The sequence below is a fragment of the Sceloporus occidentalis genome, unplaced genomic scaffold (genome assembly GCF_023333645.1).
Source record: "Sceloporus occidentalis isolate IW3139 unplaced genomic scaffold, rSceOcc1.0.p SCAF_3, whole genome shotgun sequence".
NCBI lineage: Eukaryota > Metazoa > Chordata > Lepidosauria > Squamata > Phrynosomatidae > Sceloporus > Sceloporus occidentalis.
In genome coordinates, this window is record NW_028316983.1 from 236,255,124 (window position 1) to 236,267,195 (window position 12,072).

General features: G+C 41.7%; 1 long non-coding RNA gene across 1 annotated transcript in view; it reads left to right on the top strand.

Moving 5' to 3' along the window:
• The window catches only part of LOC149317643 (uncharacterized), a 119,330-nt gene that overhangs the window by 11,212 nt on the left and 96,046 nt on the right, over window positions 1–12,072 (top strand). The window lies entirely within an intron of this gene.

Here is a 12,072-nt window from a genome sequence, read left to right on the forward strand (position 1 = left end):
CATCATAAAGGGGAGAAACTTGGTTATAAAAAGAAGAATGCTGAACTCTGCACCCAGTTCTGCATTCCACACAGGTGCTGTATAGGCAGTATACACAAACGCAGGTAACATTAAGATGAAGTGATAGCATTGAGGAGTGTTGGTTCTTATGATTATGTTTGGGTGTATACCTGTAGTAATTTACTTCCGGTGTTTTCACTTGAATCTTGCACATTTACTCCCTCATGTGATATTCCCACACATTAAAAATCAAACCGAGCCAACTACCCCAAAACCCAAACCCAAATATTTGAAGAAATAGCAACCAACTACAACAATACTCCTTATTAATAACCTATCTTTCCCACAAGATTGGGACTGAAAGCAATTTGTTTATGTTTATTCACCTTCAAGTTTCCTGTCAGTTTAAGGTAAACCTATGAATTTCATAGAATTTTCTTAGGCAAGAGGTGGTTTTGCCAGTTCTTTTTCTCTGAAATATCACCTGCAGTACTTGGTATTTGTTGACAATCTCTCATCCAAGTGCTAACCAGGGCTGACCCTGTTTAGCTTCCAAGATCAGATGGGATCTGATGCCAATTTACAAATTTAAGTAATTACAACATGGTTGAAAACATGTCACCCAGAATTAAACGATTAGGAATATTGAAACAATTCAAAACATTCACTTAAAATGATTAAAAGCAATTTAAAACAGTATGTTATAAAACAATGGAAATACTTTCCTCTTAAAAATGTTCACTTCTAAAGCCTGTTGGAATAAAAAAGTTTTTCCCTACTGTTGGAAAGGCAGTAAAAAGGATGCTATTCTAGCCTCCCTAGTATGGGACTTTGAAAGTATAGGGGCACCCAGTGGGAAGGCTCTATTTCATGTCCCCACCAACCTTAGCCGTGGAAGGAGTAGGACTGAAAGAAGGGTCTCATCTTCAATTCTCAGGGTGTGGGCAGGTTCATACTGGGGAGTTCTTATTGGGGCTTTCATATATTGTCAGCAAACCCACAACCCAATTTGGAACTGATGCTTCAAATTTTATTTTGTATGGGAACTTAAAATGTAACATGAATGCTTTTCTTAGTGTCTTCTCCAAATATTATATTTGGCATACGCTTGAATGTATATACAGAATGCCTCTCCATTCTCTAGTGAATAACCATGGCTGGCTTTAAATACATAGGATGTGGATAAAGTAATTAAAAGTCACTGGATATAACTTCAAGTCAGAGCTTAAGAAAATTACTTAAAAAAAAATTATTATAGCTTCAAGAATTCTGGCTGTGAGGATTTGGGAATTTTGGTCCCAAATAAAGTTACTTCTCCAACCTTTTCTTCAGGCTCAGTTTTGTCCTCCTGGGATTGTGTATTTTAAAAAGTGAACACAAGAACCTCCTGTGTTGGAAGTTGCCTAGGGAGAAAGCTGCACCCAGATAATCTTTGAGTCCTTATGTTAACTGCAGTTTGTCTGGGAGATGAAGGCACAATTGGGAGCCATACTCAGCTCAGATGGACAAATAGTCTGAGCTGATGTGAGCCAACTTACGCCCTAAGTGTTTTGTTGCCTTGTTAGCCAAGTACTAGACATTTCTCATCAACATTTGAAACTGTTATGCATGAATGGGAAAATGTGATGATTTCTTACACAGCTGAAGAGAGCTATCTCACATCTTTTTTGCACTATATAGTTATAGCACAGTGATCTCCTTGATACACTCCCTTGAATCCACATCTACTGTATATAATAATGTATACATCTAGATATTTTAGTCAAATAATCAACCCAAGAACCTAGTCAACTTATAAAAAAGAATCCAACCCCTTATCTGAGTAGAGTGGCAAAAGGCAAGAGTTTAGTCTGTCCTGAAAGAACCTAAAAGAGGCACCCTCTACTCTTTCCACCATGGTGCCATTTCTGGTCTGTTTCAATCCCTAGGTCAGGGGTATGGCAACCTTTTTGAGCCAGGTGCCGGGTTGGTGTCCCCCAGACAACGCCAGACAACGGGGGTGGGGGGGTGGGGGGGAGAGCAAAATAAATAAATAAATAATATAGGACAACATTTTCAAATGTAGGACACATTTTTAAAAAATTGAGGACATTGCCTATTTCAGAGGCTTATTGCATAACCAAACTCTTTGGGTTTCACACTGAACATGGGTTCACATGGCTATGCATATTGAACATGTCAAGGTGGTTTCACAGTTCTTGCACCAAGTGTACTTCTCAGAAGTGTGTACTTGGTCAAGGGACTGTGGTTTTTCTTCACTGCGCATGAGTTTGTAAAAATCACAGCAATTTACATTGGCCGTGCCTCTGAAGCTGGCTCATATCGATATCACCATCACCATCATCATCATCATTGTTAAAACAAAGCAGACCTGTAAAAATGGAATGGAAATCCTCCTCCTCCTGCTGCTCCTCTTCTTCTTCTTCCTCCTCCTCCTCCTCCTCCTGCTTCTTCCTTCTTCCCTCGTCTTCCTCCTCTTCCTCCTCTTTCCTTCCTCCTCATTCCTTCCTTCCTCCCTCCTCCTCCTGCTCCTCCCTCCCTCCTCCTCCTCCTCCCCACGCGCCTGCGCTAGAGGCCAATGGCCCCGCGCACCTGCGCTGGAGGCCAATGGCCCCGCGCGCCTGCGCTAGAGACTCCGCGCGCTTCCGGGACAGGCCAAAGGCCCTGCGGGGCCTTTGGCGGCAGCAATTGGCAGCAGGACCGAGCTGGGGCTGGTCCCAACGGCTTGGCGGGCCGCATGTTGCCTGCAGGCCGTAGGTTGCCGAACCGTGCCCTAGGTGGTGGCAGCTCTTTGACACTTGTCCTTAAAGAAGTGCTGAGAGTGTAGAGGATGGTGGTACTTCTTTTAGATTCTCCCAGGATGGACTAAGCTCTGCAGGAATTTTGTAAAATCTTTGGCATCGCTTCCCTTTGCTTTGTCCTTTACATCTTTTATTATATGACCTTAAGTTTTAGCCTCAGCTTATCTATGGGTCATATCAAAAGCTGCACTCCGGTGCTTAGGAATGAGTGTGGCTTTGGTGCGACCTCCGGACTCTTAGGACCCATGCATCATTTAAACAACATACCTCCAAAGAGACCTGAAGCAGCTTTATTTTGGCAGTCTGTAACAGGCCATGGTGATTTAAATAATATCAATTTAGATCTTTAAAAGGCATTGAGAACTCTGGGACCTTAAAATACTATCAGACTTATCAAAGCATGAATTCCCACTGTCAAAAGAACACTTCATTGTGTCTTTTTTTTAGGTGCAGCAGACTAACAAGGGTGCTAATCCAGAACCTTTCAAATGTCAGCTTCTTGTTATAAAGCTGCAAAAGAAATAGTAATGTTGCTTCCATTCTATCACATTGACTAGACAGTGCATGAACGGTTTGAACTGTGACTTAAGGTTGAAGATGCATTGTGGGTTTGTGTGTGTGCATGCATGCATGCATGCTTGGGCCAGTTTGTAATCAGAGAGTTTTGAATCTCATGATACATTATCGCTGTTCCATGCAGACCTGTGTTCCCATAAATTGATTGGAACAGAGAATACTACTACGGCAATAAGAGGGAGCAAACAGCTGTAAAAAATCTAAGAAATTTCTCTCAGTACAACAAAGCTATTTTTCCCAACGTCTTTCAAGAGTAACCATTAATTAACACAGACATTGCTAAGGCAACCAGAATTTGTTCATCAGCATGTAAAACACTGCTGAATTACACTAAAGCCCTCTCCGGACAAGCATGGCTATTGGAAGTCCACAACCAGGACAGAAAGCCTGGTTGTAAGAACAACAACAGTAGTATTAATAGTCATAGTAGCTGGGCATCCCATTCTGACCTTATGGGGAGTGACCCACACTGGCAGCAGGCATCACAATGGAATACATTGTAAACAGCCATCCAGTGTTGCTCCAGAGGGCTTCAGGTTTTCTGGGAAGATCTGGAGCAAAATGTGAGTTTTAAAATTTTGATTTAAGGGTGGTCTCAGTGCTGAACTGGCCACACATCATCGGGACAGTTTGCACCAAAATTGGGGATTAGGCCCTGCATCATCTGTTCTGATCATGGTGAGGATGCAGAGAGGATGTGTTATTTGGCCCAGTGAGGACATGGCCCAAATCATTAAATTTTGCAAAGTGTTGATTTTGGTGCATAAATACATTCCAGCTAGTAAGTTCATATAAAATTGGGACCATGTATTGTTAAGAGTTAAGCATAGTCAAGCAGGTCTAGACTCAGAAGAAGAAGGGAGTGAAGACTGGAGGAGGGAACATCAACAATCTAAGATATGAAGATGGCACCATTTTATTAGCAGAAAACATCCTATATTGGAACAGTTACTAAATAAGGTAAAAGAAGAAAGTGCAAAGGCAGGTTTAATGCTGAACATAAAGAAAACAAAAAGAATGATAATGGAGAAACTACCTAAATTCAATCTAGACAAAGAGGAAGTCAAAATAGTTAAAGAATTCCGTTATCTTGGATCTAGCATTGACCAGAATGGAGACTGCAGTCAAGAAATCAGAAGACTTGAAATGGGAAGGACAGCTATGAAATAACTAGACAAGATCCTAAAGTGCAAAGGTATTCAATTGAACAGTAACATTACAATGGTCCAATCCATTGTATTCCCTATCTCCATATACAGATGTGAGAACTGGACAGTGAAGAAGGCAGACAAGTAGAACATTAACTCTTTTGAGATGTGATACTGGAGAAGAATGCTGAAGATACTGTGAGCAGCTAAAGCGACAAGCAAGTGGGTTCGTGAGCAGATTAAACCAGAAATTTCCCTGGAAGCCAAGATGACCAAACTAAGGCTCTCGTATTTTGGCCACATCAGGAGAAGGCATGCCTCATTGGAAAAGACAACAGTGCTAGGAAAGTTAGAAGGTAATAGAAAGAAAGGAAGAGTGCATGCCAGATGGATAGATTCAGTCAGAGAGGTCACGGGCCTGCATTTATAGGATCTAAGCAGAGCAGTGGAGAACAGAGAATCTTGGAGATGTCCACTGGATCTGTGTGAGTAGGGGACAACTCTAGGGCAGTTAACAACAGTAGTTAAGAGCCATTATTTCATGTAGTAATGCAGTAAGGTATGTTATTTAGCCCAAGTTTCCTGCTCTGTTCTTGATCCCTTCTGCTTATATATTTTTTTAAAATCAAGCACTGTAATCCTTATATTTCTATATATTGCGCCTCAGCAATCCAGCTAGCTTCATTTTAATGATAATTACATATGAAGGCATGCTTGCTAGCCTTGGGTACATGCCTTCTGTGCCCTCCCCAGCTGTTGGAATGCTGGAGCAAAAGGGAGCTTTTCAGGCCTTGGAAAAGCTGAGCAGAGCATTTAAGGGAAGGAATTTCCCCCTCTCTTCCTAGGAAAGCTACCAAGTCAGAGCACCACACTTGGGAGATACTTACGTTCACAGGCATGTCTCTTCCCCCTTTGGAGTAGGAGGATGGGTGTTTTCAAAAAATAGAACTTGGCTCTTGTTCCCAGACTCATCTTTCCAGGGGGTGAAAGAAGGCATCTTCCCTCCCCATTCCCACATGTGAGCATGATCTGCCCACAGAAGCCTTGTCATGTGTGACTAAGTACTGTACTTTCCCACTTCTTTGGTAGAGACAGGTTTTCTGCCTTTTCTTGATGCAGATTTTGATTGTGTGCCATAAATTACTTTGGGATTTCAGGTGATGTCTCTAAAAATAAGAGTAAGAGAAGGGTGTGGGAAGAGACACTTTCTTTCTCTCTTTCTGGAGGCACAGTTCACACCCTGTGCCCTTTCTAGTGTGTTCTTCAAAGCTCATGAAGCTGTCTTGGGCTGAAGAAGGCCACTGGTCCAGCAAGATCAGTTAAACACAGGAGCAGGTAAAACCACTTGGATGTTTTTAGTTACCAGTATACCAACTTGGATATATACAGTCACAGAGTCACAGATTCTAGAAGCTAAGGAGGTTTGTTTATGTGTATATATATCCCTGTTGGCTTATGGAAAACCCACAAATTTCTCAGGGTTTTCTTTGCCAAGGAATACTCAGGGGTGGTTTTGCCAGTTCGCCTCCAGCATTTGGTACTCATTGAACTCTTATCCAAGCACTAACCAGTGGAATTTCCCTCTTTGGAGGTTTTGAAAATGAAGTTGGATGGCTGAGAGTGCTTTGACTGTATGTCCATGGTAGAATGTAGTTGGACCTTATGGTCTCTTCTGACTCTAAGCTTCTAGAGTTGGACCTGGAAAAGAATCCTGCCTGAAACCTTGGAATACCATTTTTGCCACTCTGAGTGGACAATATTGGGTGGTAGAGCTGGTGTGGCATAGTGGTTTGAGTGTTGGACTGTGACTCGGGAGACCAGTGTTTGATTCCCAACTTGTTCATGAAACCCACTGGCTGACCTTGGGTAAGTTACATGTTCTCAGCCTCAGGAAGTCAAAAGCAAACCCTCTCTGAAAGGTTTGCCAAGAAAACTCCTTGATAGAGTTGCCATAACTCAGAAATGACCTGAAGGCACACAACAGCCACAGCCACAGAGTAATTGATGGATGAGATGGATGTTTTGGCCCCATTTGATAACAGATGATGTTTGGTGATTCCATGATTAAGTGTGCAGATTTTTTTAAAGTAGATAAATAGATAAGCATAGGTGATGCAACATATAGCATAGATGATAAAGCTTTTACAGGTGAAACACACCATATTTGTAGCATCTGAAGAAAGCTGGAGCAGGTAGCATATGCCAGGGATACCTGCAGGCAGAAACTGTTTAGCTGAACAGCATGTTCCAGATGGCTTTAGTCTCTTGTCAGAAAATCTGGATGGAAGTTCATAGAAAAGCATCTGGTATATCAAGAGAGGCTGCTGAGGAGTAAAGGTGATGCTGTTTATATACTTAGAACACATCTGTGCTAAAAGTAATTTGACATTCATTTCCTTTCCATTTGGAAAGCTGAGATTGGACAGCTAGCTATCTCGTAACAGAAAATTATGAACATTCTCGGTTGTTGTGTCTCCTCAATTTGCTTTTGATTTACAGCGACCCTAAAGCAAACCTGCCATGGGTTTTTCTTGGTGATATTTGTTCAGGGCGGTTTGACACTGTCTTCCTTTGAGGCTGAGAGAAAATGGCTATTCCAAAGTCAACCAGTGGGTTTCCACGGCCAAGTGGAGATTCAAACCCTGGTTTCCCAGGGTCCAACACTCAAACAACTACTTTACGCAGTCTCACAGACAATAATTTCCTAGATTTGGAGGGTGGGACACAGTGAGAAATGGTATAAAAGTAATATGAGTAAATAGTGTTGCTATGCACTTAACAAATAGGTGGGAAAGCATTTTGTCTGTTGAGGGCCACAAGCTTTTAGGAGGGGACAGGGGACAAGTGCTGATTGCAGACATGGTTCCTTTGCTGGCCAGCTTGATTCCTTCCTTCCTTCCTTCCTTCCTTCCTTCCTTCCTTCGCCTCCCTACTAATGTCCTACCAGGACATTCTCCTCTACTGAATCCTTAGCAATAATTTATATTAACATAAACTGTTACCTTGTTTCATAATCTTGGTTTTAACTCTTCACCACAGCAGAGTGGAGCATAGTAGCCATTCTGAGACTTAGAGTCCAAAAAGTAACTTTTGTGAGCTCAGGTTCAACCAGTTGTAATCCAGACTCAGGCCATAGTCCAAAAAGTAACTAATCTTAACTACTCACTTGTAGAGAGCTCTCGAAATTACACAGAGGTCTGTAGGTTGCTCAGCGTTGTCTTTTACCCACAGGATCACGAACTTCATAACATGCATGCACACATGCATATATACACATACAATGCAAACGCACCACAAGATGCTGAGAAGCTATGGGAAATATGTAAACTGTATCTTTCTGAGTTCTCCCACAATTAGTTCATATTAGAAATTGTCGCTGTCTGTGTAACTCAAGGAAATTTTCCCTAGAGAATATTGCTATGGGAAATGATGTAGTGGGACCTACTCAGATCCTCTCATACACTAATTCTCCTCTATGTTTAATTCTTGTTTCATTTCCTTTTTCTTCTCCCCATCCTGTAGATTTTAAAACCACATTAAAAGTGTATAAAAGTGGGTTAACTGTGAGAACAAAGCCTTCAGTGCATTGTTTGGGTGTTGGTGAGGTGTGCTCTCTTTTTTGTTTAATATCTTTCCAACATTGTATGGTCAAAGAAGCAAAGTAAAGGAGTCAATGAAAAAAATTATTAAGAGAGATAGCATCAGAATTTCATGAAAAACTGGAACTGGGTTGGAGGAGAGTAATTGTACCCATGACGGGCCTTTTAAAATGCCTCTTCATAGTGTATCACTTCAGATGAAAGGATCGAGTACAAAGCACAGCTAACAATTACACCTAATTACATGTGTAGCAATAAAACATTTGGCTGTACTGAGACTGACATGAAACACTTCAATATGTCGGTCTTTGTTTCTTCTGTGTAAGTCACACTCTCTCAGCCTCAAAGGAGAACAATGGCAAACCTTCTCTGAAGAAATTTGCCAAGAAAACCCTTTTGTCATTGGTGCCTGAGCTAGTGACACCTTTGCTTTCGGACTGTTCCCTGTACACAAACGTTGTTTCATGCACAAAATTATTTAAAATATTATATAAAATCATCTTCAGGCTATGTGTGTATATATATAAGGTATATGTGAAGCATAAAGAAATTTTGTTTTTAGATTTGAGGCCCATCCTCCAGATATCTCATTAGGCACATATATGCAAATACAGGTTTTCCAAAATTAAAAAAAACCCATTAAAATAAATAAATCCAAAATCCAAAACATTTCTCATCCCAAGCATTTCAGATAAGGGAGACTTAACTTGTATTCAATTTACATTAACCAATTTAAAGGTAAAATTGATTTTATTGTCTACTGTGATCCTGAGATCTTTGGATATAGGGCCGGATAGAAATATCTATCTACTTCCTTTATTCATTCACCCCACTGTTTATTTGCTTGCATGAGTTAAGTATGGCAAACAAGCCATGCTAATTATAGAGGCTATAACAAATAAGGTAGGTTTAGGAGGCATAAAATGAGAGAAATGGCTCATACAATCTTTAAAACTATTCAGAGGTTTACAAGCTGAAAGACTCTGCCATTTGTTCACCTTCCTTTCCTCACTACTTCAGTAAAGGATCTTTGGAGAAAGAGTAAAATAGAATTAGTTGTTGTGTGTCTTCAGTTCGTTTCCAAGTTATGGCAACCTATTATGGAGTTTTCTTCACAGGATTTGTTCAGAGGGTGTTTGCCATTGCCTTCCTCAGAGGCTGAGAGCATGTAATTTGCCCAACATCACCCAGTGGGTTTCATGACCAAGCAGGGAATCAAACTTTTATCTCCACACTCCAACACTCAAACTACTATCGTGGCTAACATGGAAGAAATCATCCCAGCTTTCCCAACCTCATGCAGATATATTCAGCTATGGGCACCATGCTGTAATTGACATATACACATGTAAGTATACCTTATGTGCAGATATGTCTATTTTTGTATGATGCACAGGGGACTGTTCTCTACCTTTCGTGCACCATCCAAAATCTTCTCTCCCACTGGTAGCTTCCAAGCCCCAATAAGGGTTGATCTTGTTGCCTATTGGGCCTGAACAGACAGGTCAAAATAAAGCTGCTTCAGGTCACTTTGGAGGTATGCTAGTTAAATGATACATGTGACCTAAGAGGCCAGAAACCATGCTAAAGCTGTGCTCCAGTTCTTAGGACTGGACCATGGCTTTGGCGCAGCTTCCGGCCTCTTTGGACGCATGCATCATTTAAACAGCATACCTCCAAACTGACCCGAAGCAGCTTTATTTTGGCCTGTCTGTTTAGACCCTATTGTTAGGGTTGCGAAGCATGAAGATGTGGCTAGTCTGGGCTCTGAGCAGAAGGAAAAGGGGTATGCACTCCATCTCTGAGCGCACCCTTGTTTCTTTCCTCCTGGAAGCCAAGACCGGCTGCTGGTTCTTTGTCTGAATTGCCTTCCCTTCCCCTCTCCACTGGTAAGCAGCAGTAGCTTTCCAGGGATTGACAACTTCAAGGATAGAAGAACATCATGGAACCATGCAGATGGAGCATTATGCTCCACCTGCTTCCTGTAGGATCTCAGCCTATGATTTCCATCATTCTAGCTTTTTTTTTAAGCTACTGCCCTTGGTGCCATTTGATGACATGAACTTGTATTTGGATGTGTTAGGGATTGAATGTTGAGATACTTTTCCACATATTTTAAAATGGACCTAGGATTGCTTCTGGTTACCCATTTGTTGCCTGTACATGTGCTAGCTTAATGCAAGGAGGCGGTGTGGAATCTCAGGGCCATAGTTCCTGGTATTTATTTATTTTTCAGCACTGTGCTGCCTTTTATTGGCTCACATGGTCTTTACACTCACTGTGTCCTTCGAAGTTTGCCTGTTTCTTTTGATAACATTCTAGCGTGTGGCTGCTTTATATCATTTCTTATCGTCGGGTTAAGAAAAGCCATTCTTTTTCTTTGACCTGGTGTTACTCAAATTCAGTTTGCTTCACTTGCTGAATAGGTCCACCGTCTTAGCTTCACTTCACGTTGATTGTTGCTCTTATTGTTTGTGTGTATGTCTGGGGATCCAAAGGCCTCTGTTTTTCCCCTATGCTATATGACATACGTCAGAGATGAGAGACCTGTAACGGTCCCATCATGCCTGATGGATGACTATGTTTGTGAGCAGCAATTGGAATTCAAGTTCAACAATATGTGGAGGGCCTCATTTCGGTTTACGTGAAACTGCTGATAGAAATCGTCCAGAGTTGTATACCAAGGGCGGGTTACAAACCGCCAAAAAATACGTATGGAATACGTATTAGGGTTAGGAAGGGGTGGTGCTTCTGCACCCCCCTAACCCTAGTACGTATTCCACATGGGGGCCACCATGTTTATGTATCGGACGCTGTGTGTCCGCACGTGTCGCAGCATCTATGACGTCGCGAGTCCGCCCCTGGCGCCTCGCGATGTCATAGAGGCGCCGCTTAAAGAAGCTCCATTTTGGAGCTTCTTTTTTGCTCCGCAAGGGAGCCGCGCGGTGTGGCTGTGGCGGCTCCCTTACAGAGCAAACGGTGGCGGCGGCAGACCGCCTCAAAAGCGGCAGTCTATAACCCGCCATAGTATCAACCATATGTGGGATAACACTTTGTTCTTGTTTCTTCTGTTGTTTAAATCCCAGTGAGGCCATAGATATTATAAACCACTGTTTGGTCACAGTAATAGGTTGGCTGAGGTCCAGTGAACCAGCACAAGCTGATGGGATCATTTTTCACCAATATGTTATCATCTTCACTGGCCCTCACTCTGCTTCTGTGTCCAAATCTGTATTCAGATTTAAAGTCCTAAACCAGTGGTGGCTTCCAAACTTTGGTCCTACAAATGTTTTGGACTTGAGCTCCCAGAATTCCTGATTGCTGCCCAAGCGGGTTAGGGCTTCTGTGAGTTGAAGTCCAAAACACCTGGAGGACCAACATGTGGGCATCCACTGTCTTATATCAATTGTTTTTAGCCTTTGGACTTCCAGGTGGTTTGTGCTTCTTCTCCCAGAATTCCTAACTGTTAGACATGCTGTCCAGCACATCTGGGAATTGCAGTCCAAAACATCTGGATGGCTAACAGTTCATAAACTCCTTGTCTTAAATAACATGAGACCAGATTTTCCCAGGTTTTTTCTTCTTCCCTATATTTTATTTGTACGTCTTAGATTATTTTTATGATTTTTCCATTGTTGGCTTTATTCTGATTCTACTGTTCTAGATTTGATGTCTATTTACTTCACAGATTATTTTTGAACTGTCAAGAAAATTTTGTGTTCATGATTGGTATAGAAATACTGTAAAGAACATACATGAGAAGACATGGCTGCTAGGGAATTACAATTCTCTACTGTAGGTTGGCCTCAGATTTAGTCCTAATAGTTTAAGGAGTGTAGTAAAATGCTTAGCATGATGACATTATGATCACACATTGAAAAGGGAAGGGGAATTTGGTGCAAGATAACATTTTCACTGGCAACCAGTTCAAATAGTATGTTTTCATTC